Below are 21,868 nucleotides of genomic sequence, written 5' to 3'. Positions count from 1 at the left end.
GTTATCCAAGATGGAGGAGAAAAGGGCCTCCTTCGATTAAGTCCATAGTGAGGATAAAGTTACTTGAAAATGCGTGGTGTTCCGTGTTCGGGAAGCCTCAGCGCCGGTCCATCATGGTTCGCGATCACACACCGATCGCGAACCACTTTTGGACTCACTTTTTACTTAAAACTTGTTGTACATATTTAATTACGTTTTGAAGTATATTGCCTCTCATACTCTTGTGCCAAACATTACTAAAGGATATGCATCTAATATCCCTGGGTAACCGCACTTTTGCCAACAACCTTCATCCTCTCCCGTCTTTCATTTGGCCATTCTCTCAGGTGTATAATAAGGGTGGGCGCAATGTGCGTAAGGGACCTACGCGGAGAGGCACGGAGATGGAACCAATCTCCGCACTCTCCGCATAGTTCCTTTATGTACAACCCGCCTCCCACCCGCCTCCTGCCCGCAGTAATAAATACATAAAAAAATTCATGTTTAAATAACCTTACCTTATCGGCGGCATCCCCGGGCTTCAAACCTCTTCCAGCGCGTCTTCTTCTGAGAACTGCACATGCGCGGAAGCCCGCGCATGCGCATTCCAGGGTCGACCAGGCCCTCTATGTATCATGCCAAGTGGGTTGCCAAATAGCTGGTGAATATCTTAGCGTCCATGTTCAGCAAAGCTATAGGGCAGTAAGAAGCACAATGTCCCAGATTTCTCTCCGGCTTGGGTATCACAGTAATAGTGGTGTCTCTCATGGTGTCTGTAAGAGCCCCCTAGGCACTGAAAGAGTTGTATAGGTGGGCTAAGAGAGGGACCAATGTAGGTGCAAAGGTCTTATAAGTTTCTGGGGGGTAGCCATCCTGACCTTTGCCTTTCTCTGTTGAAGCTGGGCTATTGCCTACACCACCTCCGCCGGTTGGATATCTCTATCCATTTGCACAGTGTCCATGTCAGGAAGGCTACTGGAAGTGTGGCCATGTATCGGTTGGCTTCATCTATGTCAAGCGCCTCTGCTGTGTACAATGTGGTGTAGAAGTTTTCAAAAACATGTGCGATCTGCAGGTCCTGGTATGTCTTGCATCACTGCTGCATCTCCATCTCAGATATCGATTGCCTAAGAGCTTGGGCACACAATCTATGGGCTAGTAAGCAGCCTGCCTTGTTACCCCAGGAATAGAACTTTTGCTTAATGCATAATAAGGCATATTCAGCTTTATCTGTATCTAAAGAGTTAATCGCTTTGCAGGCTGATGTGAGTTGATGACTCACTTTACGGGCACCCAAACGTTTATGTTCCTCTTCGAGGTCCCTCATGCGACGTCCAGAGCATGTCTCTACGCTTTCCTGTCTATTGTGTTGCGCGGCTATGGCAATGGAGGTGCCCCACATCAATACCTTAAAGGTATCCCATAGCATTGCTATGTGAGCATTTAGGGTGTCATTGGGATCTAGGAATGTGCTCATCGCAGTGGCAATTTCGGTTGTGAATGAGGCATGATGTAGAAGTCTGGATTTCAGATGCCTGATGCAATACTGTGTTGGGGTACATGAGGTGCAGAAGGTAATGGAAATGGGGGAGTAATAAGGAAGCGCTTCGGATCCCAATTCCACTCCCACAATGGCTGTGGGCAAACGTGGGGATGTTTACGAAATGTCTATGCAGGCGTATGTTTGATGATCTGAGAAGTAAAATGTGTATGCCTTGTCGGTGTGGTGTTTAGCTCTCCATACATCCCCAACTCTCATATCCCTCATCTATTGGAGACCAGCTGCAGTAAAGGCCCCAGTCTGACCTAATGTTTGAGCTGATCTGTCCATAATGGTATCTGGTACCAAGTTAAAATCCCCGCCTATCAGGAAATCAGTGTCATGGGATGTCAGTACCCTACCCATGGCATCCAGCAAGAAGGGCTCCTGGGAGTCATTGGGGGCATACACTGTGGCTATTGTGAATGTGTATCTGTGCAAGGCAAGGCAGAGTGCAAGCGTTCTACAAGTTATCTCAGCGTGCGTTTGAATCACACAAGCTGGAAAGTGAGTGGCTAGGAGGATTGTCACACCGGCATGCTTCTGAGACTAGTTAAAATCCCTGCCTATCAGGATAACAGTGTCAGGGGATGTAAGTACCCTACTCATGGGATCCAGCAAGAAGGGCTTCTGGTGGTTATTGGGGGCATACACTGTGGCATGCCTCTGAGACCCGGTAGAGAAAAACTGGCAATTGAACCAGTGAGAATGCAGTTGATGTCAATCCCTCTGAAGGAGTTACACCTCCTGAAGAAGAAGTATCACATTTAGTTTCTTCAAGCAGAGACATACGGGCCAGTTACTTCACTGGGGCATTGAGGCCTTGGACATTAAGGATGGGGACTTTATTGGTATGGAGTGATCCGTCATGCCTAGACTACGGTAAGTAAATCCAGGGGAGGTGCAACCTACACGGTCAGGGTGAGACTGGAGGACTGGACCGACTATAGTAGAAGTGGTGAAAAGAGAGAAGTCAAGGGGGAAATGGGGAAACAATGAGAATAACAAAACAACAGTGTTCCCACTCTTAGGAACCAACATTGCCAATTAATGAGGGTCAATTTTCCATGCAGCCCTATGATATAGGAATTCAAAGTGTCCAACTGCAACAATACCACCAGGGCTCACTAGGAATCAGAGGTGTTGTCTATGTCTGCAAGGAAGTGGAGACAGATAGCACCTGAATTATTGGGCAGGAGGTCAGTCTATTTCAGTTCCCGATGCACTCCCCTGTCATTGCAAATGTCGTAGAAGGGCTGTCCACTCCCTATGACTTTCTGAGGCTGAGGGATTTGTCTCTGACAACTTCACAGAGTGTTGTCATTTCGACCTAGTGGGAGGAGGACTGGGCCTGAAGGTGGCAGGCTTCATTTTCCAATGCCAGTTCAAACCATAAAACAGAGTGCACCTCCTCAAGAGTATGAATTGCACAAGTCTCTTTATTCCACACAAAAAGTAATTGGAAAGGGTAGCGAATCCCTTGTTCTCAGAAGAAGGCTGGCAGTGTTCTGCGCCGCAAGATGGTGAGTGGAGAGAGATCTTGGAAGATTCCAACTTTTGCGTTGTCAAAGTTGATGGTAGGCAGTTCCCGGACAGCTGCCATGATTGATGAGTAATTCAACCATTGATGAATGATTTAACCATTCATGTTTTGAATCCACTCACCACGGAATACAGCAATGAGCCAGCAATTTTCAGGCATCGATATGCTTATCTGCCATTCACATTTTTCTCCCATCCATGACAGCCTCCTAAATGCTGTCATCAGAGCAAAATGTAAATGGATAAATAACTGATCAATGACAAAAGTGGCATCATCCATTTCCCATGGTGTATGCTGTGGTGGGTGTACGGAGAAATAACAGAATTAAAGAACTATGCAAGCAAAGTGTGAACTAATGTGAGTAGTGAGGTGTCTCAGCAACTGCTGTTACCAGACATGTGAGCTCAGTGTGAATCAGCATGTGCCAGTCCTCTAGTGGTTGGGACTGCAACTCTGACAAATGTAGTGTTAGTGAGAACGGTGCAATTTCTACTGTCCTGTGTGCCATCTCATCCAAGTTTGCCTTCTGTTTTGTCTCATGACCTGACAAAGTGCAGTGGTGGATATAGAAGCAATTACACTTCGGCCCTCATAGGAGCACACATGGGTGGAAGCCTCTGGTGTGAGCCCCAGCTAACCTTTTGACATCCTCTGCACTACGGAGGTAGTGTTGAAGATGTCAGCTGGTTGTCCATACCACTGAGCGGGTTAATGGTGAAATCAGATTTCTCAAAACTTTGTTAAAATCTACCTTAGGCTGTCTGAGCAAGAACTGGCTTAAAGTCAGTTTGCCATTCATCACATCTCCAGAAATTGAATATACAGTCTTGGTTGGAAAAGCTATCAGCCCTAGCTCAGAGTACATTGAACTGCCTCTGAGTCCTGCAAGGGCTGGGAGATTCTCACAGCCGACCACTTAGCAGGCCTTTACTATCTGCGAGTGGAGAGTAACCATTGGCAGAACAAAGGAGAGATTTAGCACTACCACTTGTGACTTGAAGATGCCAAGGAGGGCATCTCCTATTTTTTCCAGGGACCTTTCCAGGTAGCAAGACTCCAGTCACAGCAGGGTAAAGAACCAGCTTGGACCTAGACCTGGGTGGAAGTTTGATTACAAAAACACAATTGATGGAAGGAATGCAGAACAAATCAAAACATTCACCCCCAGTCAAGAGATCTGGGTTAAATCCATCATTCTTTTGCTCACCATGCCACCCCAGTTTAGACCTGGCTATATGCAAATCAGTCTTGACCCTGTGCCTCATGGGAACAGTCTAGCCCGAAGTGCCAAACCAGGTCCTCCCTGGACCGGAAACAAGCATCCTAGGACCGGTTTCGGGGTTTCACCCCTCTTCAGGCAGGATAGCTTGATTCAAATGGCACAGTGAGCCCAGGACTCATGTCTGAGCATACCTGGCACACTTAGGGTGAGAAAGCAAAAGACACACAATTGATGGACAAAATGCAGAACAAATCAAAACATTCACCCCCAGTCAGAAGTTTGATTACGCCACAGTACTTGGAGTAATTTCAGTAATTTCATTTTACTCTTTTGACACAAATTTTAGAAGATTAAGTTATTATTCCTTTTCATGTAATTATGAGTAATTTGGCACAGAAATCTTACAGCATGAGCAGAGGACCAGCAAAGTCAGTGACCACAAGCAACTGCTGGCTGCTGCTATTCATGGGTTTTTGTTTTTAACACAATTTTCTTAGAGTAAAATGTATACTCTGCTTCATTTTGAACGAAAGGGTGTGCTTAGCTCTAAGAAAACAGAGAAAAATAATGGGTTATGCTCTCTGCGTAATCCCACATAATCTTGCATACATTTGCTGTAATTTCACAGAATTATGCTAGAGAAAATTACGTGAGTTACTCCCACCCCTACTTGAAAACTTTCAGGTGGGAGGCAACCTCATCTTCACAGGGAGGTTGCCAAGGATCTAGAGACAGACCTGCCTTGTGGCAGAAGGATTTAGCCATATTGAAAGGTGAGCTCCTGGGTAATTTTACAGTATGACAAAAAGAAAGTGCTGCAAATGAGATGGGGGCACTGTGAAAAAATAATTAGGGATTGTTGTCAGGGTTACACCAGTCAACGGACAGTAAACAAGACAAATCTGGCACCTCATCCAGCATCTATTCGGAACATCCAGAAAAGAATCTCCCTGAAGAAGACTCCGCTGGAAGGAAACTCATGCTGGAAGAATAGGACTCATGTCCTGATTTAGACCTTGGTGGACGGGTTACTCTGTCACAGCGATGATGGATATTCTATCCGCTGAAATATAAATCTCACAGGATATAATGTTCTTTATATTTCGATATTTCGTCCACCAAGATCAAAATCAGGCCCTCTGTCTAGGAGTCATAAATCTTGCTAGCATCCAAGGACTGAAGCTGCTCTCCAAGGACCAAGTGGTTGCCCTTCTGTTTGCCTAATTCACAGACATAAAAAGCTGAAGGACTCCTTACTCAAAGAAGGCTCAGCTGACCACAGAGAACTGGGTCCTACAGGTTATGGTGTCTTGATGCCTGTCCTGAGGAGCAAGGTGTTCAGGATTGACCAAAAATATATTTTCCAGCAGTTGGAGAAATATGGGAAGGTCTTACACTTGACGGGCAACAAAACTAGGGTTGTCCCACTTAATGGTACACTGAAAACAGTTTCAGGGCGTCTCCGCAGTAAAGATATGCAACCTTGTGGAGGCATGCCTGGCTACAGCTTCCAGTCTTGCACTGCTTGAGTGTTTTTAATTACAATAAGTAACTCAGCCTAATGATGAACCGTGAACGGGTTTGACTGATGAAGTGACCAAAGTTCAATTCAATTCAGTATCTTTTTTATAGTATATGGCTACCCGACCGGGCTGCCCAGCGCTGTTGCACCAACATCACCAAGCTACCATGAAAAATCAATTAACTAGCATCCAGTCTTCACAAAATAAGTGTTTTAAAGATTGTATGAAGCATATTTCCGACTGCTGGCTTCTAAGGGAGGCTGAGAAGGTGTTCCACATCTTGGAATAAAGGTACGCAAAGAAGCTGCCACCATTTCTCATTCATTTGATCTTGGATACCGCCAGGAACTCTTGATCACTAGATCGCAGGACACTCCCTGGAATGTACAGAGTGAGTGTGTTCTGGATGCTGAGTGGACCTTTCCCATGGATAGCCCGATGGACCATTCACAGTGCCTTAAAGGGAATTCTCCATTGGACTGATAGCCAGTGAAGGGTAGGGACAGCTGGTCTTGCAGAATGGTGCCTGGGTATTTTGAATAGTATTCAAGCAGCAGTGTTCTGCACCACTAGGAGGCTTTTTATCATGTATATTAGGACTTGCTAAATAGAGGGAGTTACCATAGTCAAGACGTGAGTTTATTAGACTCTGTAAACTATCCTCCTCGTGGAAACTAGTATCATCTGCAAGACTTTTGTGTGCTCGTCATCTAGTCTATTCATATGCCTATCTTTTTTCTGCTTTAGCTGACTCTGACAGGTCACCTCGTTGGTCTGGCCAGTACAATGCCCACCACCTTGAGCTATTGTTACCTACTACCAATACCTCTGTCTTGTTGACATTAAGTTTCGGCCTGCTTGCAAACATCCAGTCTGTGAACTCCATGAGACATGAGTCAAGTTGGGTGGAGGTTCAGATGACATTGGCTTTGAGGGCTATGATGATTTGAGTATCCTCTGCATATGACACTAAAGTAAAGACCATGAGGCCCTACAATTTAAGCTAGTGGGAGTACATACAAGTCAAAATGTGTGGGGCCCAGTGAGGACCCCTTTTGGACTCCTCACTGCAAGTGGTGGATAAAAAAGTTGCCTTTGTTCCACGTGGAGTTTTTGGTGCCAAAACCAAGGCTTCAGTGGAAGCTCTACGACAATGTATCTGGCTTGGTGGGATCTTCAGCAGCCACAGCCTTGAAACTTACCCCCCTGGAAGTTTTTGACTTCTGTTTCGGAGATTAGGTTGTAAAGTAAAAACTTTGACCAGGATGACTTGCTTTGTCAACCTGACCTCTACTCCATCACTGTTGACCTGAAATTTTGCCCCAGTCAACCACAAACTGCTGTTTTTATTGCTACTTTTTGCCTTATAAACTTAAATAGTCATACCTCTGCTTCCACCTATACTATTTTGATGATTGGGGTGCCTTTTTTCTCAACGTTTGCTCTATTGGTCTAAAGTGCTTTTTGAATTTTATCGTGATATGCTCCTCTAAAAATTTGGTGTTGTTTGAACTTCATATGTTCTTCTTCTTCTGATTGCCTGCTGCTTGTACTATAGCTACAAGAGGTCAAACAGAGATTCGCTCAGAACTGTGTTTTCACTTAACCAGCTTGTGCTCATTAAATTGGTAAACTCATCCCATATTATTAACCTAATTTGTGAATCTGTGGTATGCCTACTTCAAACAAAATATAAACAAGATTTTGATTGTTGATACTTTATGTTACACAATAAGAAAAATACTCTAAAAAGTAGAACTCATCAATTATAACTTTTACATAATGTTACTTATAAAATAAAAAAAGTACTTGTGGTAGTATCAAAGAGGAGGCCTCAAAATTAATTAATGACTATGATTCTGTATTTGAATCCATGTAAAGCCAATATTGATGCACAGCTTCTAGCTGACAACTTGATTACTGTTGCATGTTGTATTACAAATATTTAACTAAAGCTTAGAGGAGTGAAGAATTGATGAATTCTCTTCAGGTAAAAAAACTCTGGTTTACAAATTGTCTGGACTGGGAGGACACCTGAGTAATTACCAGTGACTGAGACTAATTGAAGTATTACACACATCACCTTCTTCTTTGGTTAAGTCTAGCTTAAGCATATGACCTGCTCAACCTATAAAAAAGGGCTATGAAGCCTTTCTTCACTGCCCTCAACTACACCAAACTAGTTCTGGAACTAGCTACCCCTGCCACTGAAAAGAAGATAGGGTAGCTACAGTTGGCCCTGGTATAAAAGGACACATCTTCCCCAGGTATCACTTTATACTAAACTCTGAATGGGCAGGATTGCCCTCTCTTCCAAGGTGACAACCTTTCTGTGACAGAGGATGAGTCATGTAGCTCATGCCCAGCTCTTTCTGCCAAAAGGCATAAGACTCTGTCTCTGCTCTGAGAGTAGTTTTTACATCTTGTCAATTGGAATCTCTAGTAGGGAAGGCAGCTGCAAGCTAATGCTAATTAACTGACTGGGGCTTCTGACAGGGAAAGTCTAGCATGCTAAACGTTACTTGTCCTGTATATTTATCAAAATACAACTTCACCTTTGAATTGGATTTTTACTGAATATAAAAACCAGTGTTTGAATGGACCCATTATCTTATTCCAAGCTGCAGTTTCTAAAGATAGTATTTTATTTTTTCCCCACAGAATTAGCTACAGCCATTTACAGTGAAAATAACTTTTTGGGGGTAGTTACTGGAGGAACATACCGACCATAAATTATTACATGCTGTACAGTTAAATGCTATGACCACTACCTTGTTGGCTGAAAGGCTGCTTATGAGTTACCTACTTAATATTTCAAAGTAGGGTTCCTTCCTGTCAAAAGGATTATTTTTACAGTTTTCCCTGCAGGTTTAAAAGTTGTAGCAGTCAGGCTGCACATGTAGGCCCTAAGCCAACGTTTTCTTTTCAGCCTAGAGGACAGCACAATAAGTGCTGCAGCCTACCATTCCATTGGCATATTTCCTAGACAATATACTATGGCATTATTGGAACCTTGAATATACCAATTGGTATAAGTCAACTTTTCAGCGTTTTAGGGGAAGAGAGCAAACACTGGGGACTTCTCAGCAGTGCCTCAGTGTGCAGATTTCAAAAGCCAGCAGCATCAATCTACAAAATAGGGGATGGCAATACAAAGGCATTTTCTTACAATATCTAATAATTGGAACTCCGTTTTTATCACAGACATTTTGTTCATAAGTTACATCCCCAAACCTATCTATTGCTATTCCTGAGAGATATGAAATTGTGTGTAGGGATTGAGTTGTGTTCTGGGGGTGGTAAATTGCAGTTGTTTCCAATGATGTGCTAAAATTTGGAATTGATTTGTCATGGAAAGATTATTGCCCAGTTGTGCTCGCCTGCCTTTGTTGACTGTCACCTTAACAATTACATTTATCATGATGTACCACCCACCAGATATGTGTTGCAATTGTTTGGATACATTTCTGGAAATGTGTGGCCTGGCAATTCTTAATTGAAAAGTTGATGTCTTTATCTCATTTGGTAACGTTATTTGATTACCCAACAGATGCAATGACTTTGAGCTGTTCTTCTGTCATGACTTTCTTTAATTTAAGCCAGTTGATTTATCGTCCCTACTGCTGTGGGAACGTTTTTTTTATTGTAGTGTCTAACATATGATAGACCGAGCATACGCTAATTTGAAGGCAGCCCTTTGTTTCTCCTCCATTTCGAATTTGACATCGTAACACATCATGTGATCATTGTTGTTATTGTTTTCTGCTGTAATAAAGAATTGTGGGCTTTGCACTGAAAAGACCAAGGGCTGGATGTGTCAATATTGGGAATAGTGATTATCTGCGAAACACAATTAGGTAATTGCTATTCCTCATGTATGAAACTCATAGAGTTTCATTTAGAGATTCCTACTGGGTCGCAAATCGACCTACCTCATGAATATTAATGAGGTAGGTCCCAATTTGTGTACAAATAGGAATCATCAAAAACACAGGGATGGTGGCCTGTTGGGGTCAGCAGACCACCATGTTTGTGTTTGCTTTTAAATAAAGCAATATTTTTCTTTTAAAAGCAGCCCATTTTCCTTCAATGAAAACGGATTGCATTTAAAAAAGAAAAATGAAAAATATTCTTTCCATTTTTTAAGAGTAGGCAGTGTTTGTGGGATCCCTGCCTGCTCTTAAAAAATATTGGCGTCCACATTCCCTAAGGGGAAGGGATCTTTTGAGGACCGCTTCCTGTTTGCGAATGGGTTACCACCTGCTTCAAGTAGGTGGTAAAACATTTCGATTGCTAAATATTCTGACATACCACTGCGATTTGGTATTAGGAAGAGATGCCCTAAACACACCCCTTCCTAATACCGAATCGGTACGTATTTGCAATTCTAACTTGCGATATGGTAACATGTTACCGAATCACAATTTTGGAATGATGCATAACAAAATGCATTTTTAAGGTCACAAACAACCCGATTCTGTGAAAAGGGCTGTTTGGGACCGGAAAAATGCTTGATACATCTGGCCCTAAGGCTTTCCTAGACACACTGAATTGAACGTCTCTAGTCAAGGAGAACCTAACAATCGCAGACCGAGTAACATACTATGTAACAAGTCAAGTCAGCTGAATAGACTCTGGGAAGCCTGAGTCTAATGTAGTAGTGTTGAGAGACAAGGAGAATCCTTGAAAGTATTTTGTAAGAAAATGTTATTCTTGCTGGTTCCCTATTTGTGCATACCTTTGAACCATGTACTTGTGTAGTAAATGTATGAAATCCTTTGTATAAAGTTCTGTAAAAGGATGCATTTTCTCTATGTTGGGAGATCACCTTTTCCCTTTCTTAGAAGGCAAACTTATGCCGGATTTCCAGCAGAACTTTACTTATTTCTTCTTGTACTTTATGATTTATATGGCTATATGCTTAATTGAGTGATGGTCCAGTTTATGTATTTCTGTACTTATATTCTTTGAGTAAACATTTAAACTTCAGTCATTGTATGGTATTATTATTGAGAATATTTACAGTTTCATCCTAAGGTGTAAGCTCTAATTGAGTAGAGACAGGTCCATCGGTGTACACTAAAGTCTGCTAGGTACTACATTGCTCCTGGTCCAAGCCGTTGGTGTGCATTGGGTAAGTAAATGAGACACAGGTTTGTGCGCTGACACTATCTAAAGAAGCAAAGACATGCCCTTGTCATTGCTCACAACCATTCGGTCAGGGTCACAGAGATCTCATAAATTATATAGACTGATCACTCATGCATTTTCCTAATGATTATGCTGCCCCCTAAAACCTAACCCGTAGATATAGTCCCACAGAAATATGGTTGTGCTTGAGGAAACTTAGGCTGTCCTGACTTCTGTGTTTATTTTTTATGGATTTCAGTAGTTTTTCCTAAGTGGTTTCCACACCTTTTGAAATAAATGATTATCCGTGTTTATTCAGCTGTCTAACCCCCAAATTATAAATAAAAAAGGTTTTTTTTAAAAAGTTTACTGTAGGCAGCTGGCTCTTTATATAGTGGACCAAAAAGTGGGACACTGTGTAAAGAGTCCAGGCAAACCCCAAAGAAACTACAGAGGCATAAATGACACTCCAAATGCTCACTTTTGTGGTGGTGTGGGCGAACGCTTAGGCATATCAGAGGGAAGTACAAAGCATTTATTGTACACAGACAGTAAGTGAGACCACACTCAAAAAAGAAATCCAACACCAACTTATAAAAATTGCACATACTTTTATATGAATTTAGATGCCAAGATCATCGGAATCAGGTAAGTACTTTTCAAGTTATGAATTTTGACAGTTTTTAAAAATGGGCACTGCAATTTTGGAAATAGTATTGTTAGCCTATGGAGGAAAGACATAAACTGCATTCAGGCGCTTCACAGCTACATATGGAACCAATCTTCTGGACTTAAGGTGAGTATGGGTCAAGGTCATAGGCCACACCAACAGGCCACCTCAGGAGTGCAGAGGTGTGTTATGGCATTGGGTGTTCAATTCACTTTAATGGGGAACGGTCTAGTTGCAAAATTTCACTGGGACACCTTTGGTCCTTTTCTCCTCAGGCCAAGGAGCCAGGTTCAGAGGTGACCTGAGGTGTTGGGTTTTCATCACTGGAGACACTCACAGTAGAGGGGTTCAGCACAAAGAGTCGGCAGGCGTCGTCGGTGAGTCCACTGTTGGCAAGCCTAAGGTGGGCTTTGTCTCTGTAGGGTTGCGGGACCATGCAGACACTATTGGCCCAATTCAGCTGTGGCTTTGGGTGCAGTGGTGCTTTCTGGTGTCGGGCTTACTGCAGTCTGGACTTTTCACAGTTCTTGTGAGTGCCTGCAGGATGCAGAAAAGCAACTCTGCTACTCTACAGTTCCTGGGTGTTTGTTGAAGGCAGGCAGTTCTCCCAGGCTTTTGGAGGCACAGCAGTTGCAGGACGAGACAACTTTCTTACAATCAGGCCAGCAAGGTAGGCGGCAAGTCAGTTGCTTCTCCAAAGTCCTTGCTTCTTGCAGCTCTTCGGTGATCTTCTTCTTCTTAGGTCAGTAGGAATCTGATTTCTTTGTACCAGGGTCTCCCCTAAATACTAGATTCAGAGGTGTTAGGGGATTGCAGGGTGTTAGCCAATGGGCTACTTACCCCTTGGGTCACAACCCCCATATGACCACTTCCTGTGGGAAGCGGGCATTCCCCTGTTCCAGAGCTCATAATTCTGCCTTTTAAATGTATCCACATTAGGTACTATGGGTGGAACTAGCCTGAGGATAGACACGCCTCTCTGACTACTAATTCTCCCATAATTCGGACTTTTAAATGTTATATCCACATCAGGTAGCCCACCATAGGGGTGGAACAAGCCTGAGGGTGGACAAGCCTCTCTGACTACTAACTTTCCCCCCTGTCCTGGTGCCAAATGGGCCCTGGCCAGGGGGGATGGCATTCCCTTCACTCACCTCTCAAAGAAGCCAGATTCACATAACAAAGGCAATGTGCTCTTTGAAGCTCCCTGCCTTGGAATGCTAAGTCACTAGCCTTCCTGCAAGAGGTGTAAAACTCATCCCTCCAGAGCAGGCACTGTTTCTGACCTCCAGAGAGTGTGGACTCTTATCCCGGGGGGTTAGAAACTCATCTGTGGTGGCAGGCTGGACTGGGCCAGTTATCCAGCATACCAGAGGGCTGGCATGTATTAATAAATCCATCATTGGAATCAGTGTGGGCTTATTAATACAGGTGTTTGATACCAATGATCATAGGTTCCAATGAAGCCATTAGGTAGCTGGGTAACTCGTTTTGACCAGTGCCCAGTACATACCTTAAGATGTCTTCCCTACTCACTTGTAATATCTAATAATAGAACTAGACATCACAGGGGCACATATGCTCAAACAGATATGTCCTCACATAAAATATAATGCACCCTGCCTTAGGGTTCAAAGGTCTGATGTAGGGGTGACTTACATATATTAGATGCAGTGACTTTCACATGGCACACAGGAGTGTGTCATGTCATATTCTCACTCAAAGTTTGCACCATGTCACACAGCCTGCAAAAGCAGTCTATGTGGAATTTGTTGGTGAGTCCCTTGGGGTTGCATAAGATATGCTATATCTCTTTAGGACCCTGTTTAGCACTTAAGCCCTATGTACCTGGGCTATACCATTTACTAGGGATGTACAGGGGTTCTAAAGTCCTTAACCAACTGTAGCACAAATAGAAAGCACCTTGTTTTGGGGAAGAAGCACTGGCACTGAGGTCTGGTTAGCAGGCCTCAGTGCACTGTCAGAGATGAAAATCAGCATCTAGTAGCTAAAAAGAGGGAAAAAAGCGGGACGATTACTGCAACAAACGCCCTATTTCATATATTTACCAATCAAGATGCTTTTTAGCAGTTATTATAAAGCACATATTTAATTAAAGGAGAATTAATGCAGGCTATGTATGTCTTCTTATTGGCAGATTGTCCAGTAGACTTATGCAATACTTTTTTCAGCATAGAAAGTCTGTGTAGTAAGTCCCTCATGATCGTCTGTCAAATATCCTCCTAACCCGGCCCCACCACCTCACTGCTCTTACCTGCAAGGGCCGCGGCAGTGTGTAGTGCACTAACATCTCATTACCTTCTCCCACATCTCATTACATCTCACACTTACTCTGTTAGGACTCTGTCTGGTTTACAGGGCTATTAATGAATCAACAAAGTATGATTGCTATGTTCAAATGTTTATAAAGCAATTTCTTGGCACATTTTGAGGTAATTAACCAACTGCTTACTGAATATGAAGACTTTGTACGGTGGTCAGCCCAGACAACAGCATATTACCTTGTTAACCTTTAAAACTTTGAATGTCACCAGATCAATTTGTAACCTTGCATTCTAAGGGACCTAAAACGTGATGCTTTAAGCATGCTTGTCACTGCTTTTCTGCAATCCTGGTCAAGCTATTTTAAGGTGATGCTACAGTTGTGTGGACATTCATAACTGCCATTTGTTCACAAGGCAAATGTTTAACTTTAAGGCAGTTGTGGCTATTTACCAGCCATCAGATGGTAATTTGGGACTTGACGTTTTGATGTTAACTTTGTAACTATGGGCTCTAAAACCCCAGCAGTAAAGCACAGTTGTGTAAAAAGCCTGGATTAGCTGAAAGTATCACATATAACAATGGAACACTTTGCAACAATGAATTTAGTTGGGATGTGGAAGGTCTTGGATCAGAGTTTCACAATTATCCCATCTGCATGGTGACAGCCTTTTTTTCACAGGTGCTCACCACCACACCTTCCATTGAATTTTTAAAGCCTGTGGTGCTATGCAGTTGACCTGTTATCAATACTGGCTTGTTAAAAAAGGGGACCAATGTTTCAAAGGCTTTTACCCATTTTGTGTTGTGGGCAAATGTGATAATACATATTGGTCAAAGTTCTTATGAGGCGTTTCGCCAAGCAGTGACAGAATTACACATTGCCAAAAGATCAAATAGGATTTTAATATTCTCGTTGGAACCTTCCCTATACATAATCCAGATTCCCCAGTATATGACGTTATATATTCAATTTAGGTTTGGCACCCTTCCTGTGGGTGAGGTAACAGCCAAGTAGCACCCTAGCGCCTGAGTCCGAGCGATTACCCTGGCTGCAATGCCCCAGTGGAGTCTGTAGCCAATGTGTTGTTTTCATGCCTTGCTTATGCACAGAACAGGGACAAATGACTCAAACCGGTCTGCCAACAAATGGGCACACAGAACCATTGGGAAGCACTCCTCATACTGAAGTCGGACACCAGGCCCCTCTTTGCCTGCGCAGTGGCTAAGTTTCTAAGCCATATGTGGGGTATTAGAAGGAAGGCAAGCACAAGAGCACTTCAGCATCGGCCATGTTGACCCTTGGAGCGAGTTGTTTTCGGTCCTCAGTTATTAAACTAAAGAAACCCTCAATTGCACTAGACGTATTGCACATGCACTTTACAGGACATTGATTGTACAACCAGATTGTTATGGGAGGGCCCAAAGGTTATCAACCTGTTTGATCTGTACGAAGTTCCATTTTATACACCCAACCGCTGTAAGATCGAGCTAGGTCCTTTCTGTTTATCAACACAGCTCTAAGCTTTCTTTTTAAACATGTAATATCCCATGACAGATGCTTTTATGAACCTTTATTATATTTTGTTATACTTTACACTAGTTTTCAACCAATGAATTCTATTTTTAAATGTACAAATGATTTTGTGTGATGCATAACTCCTAATTGGCTGTTGCCGAACGGGTATGGTATCCATCAGTCGGCTCATACATTGGCTTGTTTTCAATTGTAGTTGTGGGTAGTTCAATCGAGAACCCTATGTAATTTTTACACATTGGTCTAACATGTCCTAGCCCCGCAGGCAATTTGCTGCCAAAACAATAATTTTGTGATACAAAGTCTCCGCATGCCCATTGTAGATGCGCTGTACGAACGGTTTTCTCTTGCATTTTTAACTGTGTTCTATCATATATGTTTTGTGTAGCTTTTATGACTTGAACAGTCTAAATAAAGCTTGAATGATATTCTCAGATTCTCTTCAGGATATAAAATAAATCAGACCTAAAACATGCTTCTAAACCCTGCACCCTTTTTCAATAATTTTAGACCAATCATTCTTGCTGCTAACTTGTCTGTCAAACTTACATTGTGTTGGCCCCTTGAGGAAGAAACAAAATGTCTCATTCACACTTTCCTTTCTTTTAATGGCATTTTAGTTAATAGTTGTACTGATGCCTATCAGTGTTTATATGTTTACACAAATAAGGGCTGTTTCCTTTAGAGGGGTTTTATAAGTTATTCTAGGTTTAAACTTTAAACTCGATAACCTAGTCATAGGCTACATGGCATGGGGAGGCTCTTACTTAGTTTTAACCTCCCTGAGTCTGTATTTTCACATGGGTATAGGAACGTAGGGCCCCTTGTTGGTTGGTGCTGAGGCTGCAATTTATGTCTGATGCAGGTAAGAGAAAGTCTCCTATTCACTCATTAAAAAAAATAATTGTTAGACCTGTCAATGTTAGGGTGGTTTTCCCCAGACCTTTTGATCTCTGCCTCCATTTTGCTGAACCGATTTTTGTTTGCCTTAGGACTCTATGTACTTTATCACTTCTAACGAGTGCTAAATTGCTTATGCTCTCTCCCCTAAAACATGGTTCAATTGGCTTATACCTAATTGGCATACTTAATATACGTATAAGTCCCTTGTAGAGTATTGCACCATATACACAGTGCATGTAAATTGAATGCTACCGGTGGGCTTGCAGCACCAATTGTGCCACTCACTTAAGTAGCAGCCCAAGCCTGCCATTTCATTTCCTTTTTGGTGGGGAGTTATCACTTATAATAGGTGTAAACCAAAACCGAGATAGCCTATGTAAAATCAGTACTACAGTGCTACAGTGATACAGTAATAGCTTCGCTACTGTGGACAAGGCAGTATTTTATTTTAAAGTTGTCAGTCAAGAGTCTCACTTGTGAGACCCCACATAATCCTATTAGTACTAAGGCATGCAGACCAAATAAAAGTTGGGTCAGTGAGGCTTTGAAGCAAAAACTGGATCTAGTACCTGTAATAAAAAAGAAAAAAATCCTACTCCTTGGAAGACTCCTCAAACCTTCAAAAACTCTAAGAGGTAATATTAGAGTCCCCATAAATATCTAATCAGACTATAAACTCGTATAACAACTCCACCATGCATTTAGATACTTTCTCAAAACATCAGGCTCAAATAACAAAACCCTTGCCTCGCTACGTTCAGTGATAAAATGATTGTAAGGACTAATGTTGCCTTGCAGGGAAGGGCATATTGTAACACTTTTTCGTGGTATGTTCAGGTGCAGATATATGAGAGGTGCAGGTCAAAACATACAAGAGACAGGGAGATAGGGGCTATGGGCTGGGGAAATGGAGAAGTGAAAGTGGAGGCAAAGAAAAGACACAGCAAGAAGGGGACATAATAATGAAAGATGTAAAAAAAGGATAAAGGGATGATATGAAATAAGAGCTACAGGAGAAAGAGGACAGTTCAGGAGAGGGGAGGAAGAACAATGAGAGAGAGGGTAAGGAGGTAAAGGAAAGAGGAGTGGAAAGTACAGGGCAGAAAAGAGTGAAACTGAAGTGGGGATGTATATTTATGGAGGGTGACTAACAAATGAGGTTTGAGATGCGTCGAGAATATGTGGGTTGTAAGGGGCAGGGCATGGGTGTAACTAGAAGAGTGTGTGGCATGGATGGAAAGGGTCTATGGCATGGAATAGGATAGCATGTGTCATGGAATGTTAGGGAATGGGAGCGGGGGGCTCCCAGAGTTCTGTGCTTTCGGGAGAGCCCCCTCAGCCTTTAAGCCATACCTTTGCATGCCTGGCAGAATATGTGCAATGGCATGGAATAAGAAACATATAAATGCTCCATAAAGCCACTCGGCTTCCCCAAGCAGAAAAAAACTGAAAATCAACACTGTTAGTTTAGCATACCAAGAAGAGAGAGGTCCAGCAAAAGGCACCCCGGGTGTCTACGGCAGGAATGCAGGCCCCTGCAGCATAGGGGGCCCCATTCTACGGGGGCCACAATTAAGCTCAAATCCAATGAATATCTGTGCAAAAGGAAAAGCGCCGGGCCCCTTTTCACATTCTGCGGGGGTATCATTTTGCATTAGGTCAGTGCATGAGACATGGGTTATGAAATGCAGGAGAGCATGGGGTGTAAAGGTAATATTTGGCATGCTATGGAGCATGTTGCATTGCATGGTCTATTGAAATAAGGACATTGAATTAAGGTGTGGCTTTGAGTAGGGTGCTATATCTAAAATTGTAGTTATGGATGTCTGCTTCAGTGAAAGATATTATAAACGGTCTGGTGTGATGTATGGGGCGAAGGAAGTAGAGTGATGTTCGATGTGATGTTAAGTGGTCTGACTTGGGACAGTGTAAAACTATAATGTGTGACACTCGTTTCTCCAATGTAGTGTGTGAAAGTAAATAGATGGTTTGGTACAGAAATATGTGTTTTTGATGGATCATGGTACTTTATGGAGAGCTATCGAAGATATTATATTTTGCTGTAGGGATGAAATAGCGCAATGGGATTTTTAACAAACTAGAATGGAGGGATGTGGTATTGTGTGAAGTGACATGATGTGGCACATTGTGATATTGAATGATGTGCTGTGGTATAATGTGTGAGAGACCTTGCACAGAAATCTGATGACAATGAGAGTATTATAAGTATGAATATCTCTGTCTCAACATCTCAAGTAAAAACCTACCGGTCTGCAAACTTCACACTTTCTACCAACCCCCAGGAGACAATCTCCCCTTTATTGAGGAATTATTTGAAATCATTTCTAGCAATGTTGACTCAGCCGTGTCCCAAATCTTCCTTGGTGACTTTAATCTGCACTGGGCTAACTCCATAGACCCTGCAGTTTCAAGCCTTAAAGCCTTTCTAATTGATCATGATCTGACCCAGCATTGTGACCAACCAACCCATAATAAAGGAAAAATTCTTGACTTCATTATTTCTAATGGGCAGACCGTCTCCTTGGATTCTATTACTCCATGTGACTGGTCAGACCATCACTGCATCCTTTTTTACATCAACAAAGAGGTAAAGTTGTGGAAGGCCCAACCAACGAAATCAAAGATATGGAAAAGGAACCACAGACTAGTAAACCCTGTTGAGCTAGCAGCCCTCTGTGCATCGACCCTCTCCTCTCAAGCGGACCTGATGGAGGTGCAGCTACTCACTGACTCCTACAATGTGACCATCTCCAACATCATGAATGACATTGCTCCACTCAAACATAAAAATGCCTCAACTAAAATTTCCAAACCGTGGTACAATGAAAACCTAAACACGGAAAGTCGCAACGTTAGGGCAGTTGAACGCTCCTGGAGATCGAATCCCTCTTGCACCAACTCAAACTCCTAAGAGACGCCAGGAGCCTTTACTACAAACAAATCAGGAACGCCAAGTCTAACTATTTCAGACTCCAATTAGATCAAGCGGCAAACCGCCCCAAGAAACTGTTCAAATTGGTCAAACAGCAATCAATTGTAGGTCCAAACCTATCTGAACCTGGAAGCAGCCCACCCTCATGTGACGATCTTGCTTCTTTTTTCATTGAGAAATCTAAACTCATATCATCTGAGCTCGCTGCTAAGAATGCCGGACTCCTCTCCTCCAGGGCAGCCTCTCCACCTGTCCTCTTTGAAAAGCTCAACTCTACCCCCCTGATACCTAAGAACAATGCGGCCTGGGACACCTTTGCCCCGCTCAGTGAACAAGATATCAAAAAGATTCTCCGGAATATCAATCCTTCTAACCACTTCAGTGACCCGTTACCCCCATCCATTTTCAAGGAAATCATGAATGCACTCATCCCTACCTGAACAAGGATTGTAAATGCTTCTCTGTCACAAGGCACAATCCCTGATTGCTTAAAAGCAGCCCAAGTATCCCCTATACTAAAAAAACCTAACGCTGATAGGTCAGACCTCAATAATTTCTGACCTATTTCCAACATACCCACCCTTGCGAAACTCCTTGAAAAATGCGTTCAGTCCCAACTCTGTGCTCACATTGAGAACTACCAGCTCTTGAACCAACATCAATCCGGCTTTCGGACATGGCATAGCACTGAATCGGCCCTTGTTCATGTTATGGATGACATTCTAAAGATTCTCGATCAAAACGATTCCTGCCTCCTGATCCTCCTTGACCTTTCCTCTGCTTTTGACATGGTCAATCATGACAATCTCTTAGCTATCCTGCAAAACAGGATGGGTTTTGGTGATCAGGTGCTACAGTGGTTCTCATCCTTCCTCCATCACAGATCGCAAAGAGTCAAGGCAAATCACTCTCTCTCCCAGCCCTCTCCTGTTCTGATGGGGGTCCCCCAAGCATCTGCCTTATCTCCTATCCTCTTCAACCTTTTCTTGGAACCGTTAGCTAACGCACTTAACTCCATGGATATTCATTTCCACATGTATGCCGACGACACGCAATTCTACTTGAAAATCTCATCCCCGGAAAACCTCATATCACTCAACTCCATCCTAACGTATACTCAAAACTGGTTACTGAGAACCATCTCCTGCTCAACACCTCAAAAACTGAATTCTTGCTCATCTTCCCTCAGAATCACACCCCTAATCTCGACCTTTGGCTGAGCCACCTCACTGCTTTCAACTGCACCCCGCTCATCGTAAACTCAGCCAAATCTCTAGGAGTCACCATGGACAAGAACCTGAATATGAAAAATCATATCAGCAATACTTGTAAAGGAGCAAACCACTTGATAAGGACATTCAGAAACATCAAACCTTTCCTTCCACTTAAGGATTTCAAGCAGTTGGTTCAAGCGCTTGTCCTTCCGAGGCTAGATTATGGCAGTGCAACCCTCTGTGGCCTGCCCAAATACACCCTGGCTCCGCTAAGGGCCTCATTGAACGCTGCTGCTAGACTGGTTACAGGCACCAAACGCAATGAGCGCATATCGCCAGTACTAAAAACTCTAAATTGGCTCCCCTATGAAGCACAAATCCAGCTACAAATTGCCACGATGACGCACAAAGCTATCCACTTCAAGACGCTCAGGTATCTGGCGCAAAAACTTGAACTATCTTGTGGTGTAAGAGCCTCTAGAAGCGCTACTACCTTACTCTTGAAACCACCTATCCTGAACAAAAAGAGAACCTCTAACAGAGCCTTCTCCGGCGCGGCTCCAAAGATTGGGAACTCTCTTCCTCCAGAAATACGCAGAATCACCAGAACAACGGTGTTCAAACTGGAAGTCAAAAGATTCCTGATGAATAAACTCCTTCAGTAATTGGGCTAACCCCTTGGCCCGTTGACATTGTTCTTACTTCCGTTGTTTCTACATTTACTACTATTTTTTTTTTTTTGACTTACTGTGTACACTGTCTTCTGTTTAACATAACTTATATGTGAACTTTTATGCACTTTACGATTCATTTGTGTTTTCATCTTGTGGTTGTTACTTTATTAGCCTCTAGATCTAGTTTGATTGTAAAGCGCTCTGATATCTCTTGGGATCTTGTTCGCGCTATATAAAACTTTATAAATAAATAAATACATAAATCCTAAATCAAATAACGCCTCCATTTTCCCCCTATCTTCTCCATCAGATGCAGCATTTTTTAAATGAAGATGAAAGCAGCATTAAAGGTGAAGAGTAGTTGTTTATTGTGTAGGAGGAAATACACTTCAGCCTACACAGCACAGCGAACTTCAGGTTCTCCCCAACACCGTTATTCACATCGCTCCCTGGCAATCAAGTCACATTCTATCACTAAGAAGAGAAGGCATACTGCGGTAACATTCTACTTCAGCTAACACTGGCTTACAACACATGCCAGTGTTAGACATCATGTAAGATACTGCACTCCTCTCTCCTTTCCCAATAGTAAAAAACTAACAACCCAAAAAATAAATGCAACAGTAAACTAAACAAGTACTAAAGGAAAAAAGCAAAATTAAAGTTTATACATATTCATTTAGATAAAGAGGTCTTC

This window comes from Triturus cristatus, chromosome 8, assembly GCF_964204655.1.
Source record: "Triturus cristatus chromosome 8, aTriCri1.1, whole genome shotgun sequence".
Classification (NCBI taxonomy): domain Eukaryota; kingdom Metazoa; phylum Chordata; class Amphibia; order Caudata; family Salamandridae; genus Triturus; species Triturus cristatus.
This window is presented reverse-complemented; position numbering follows the sequence as displayed.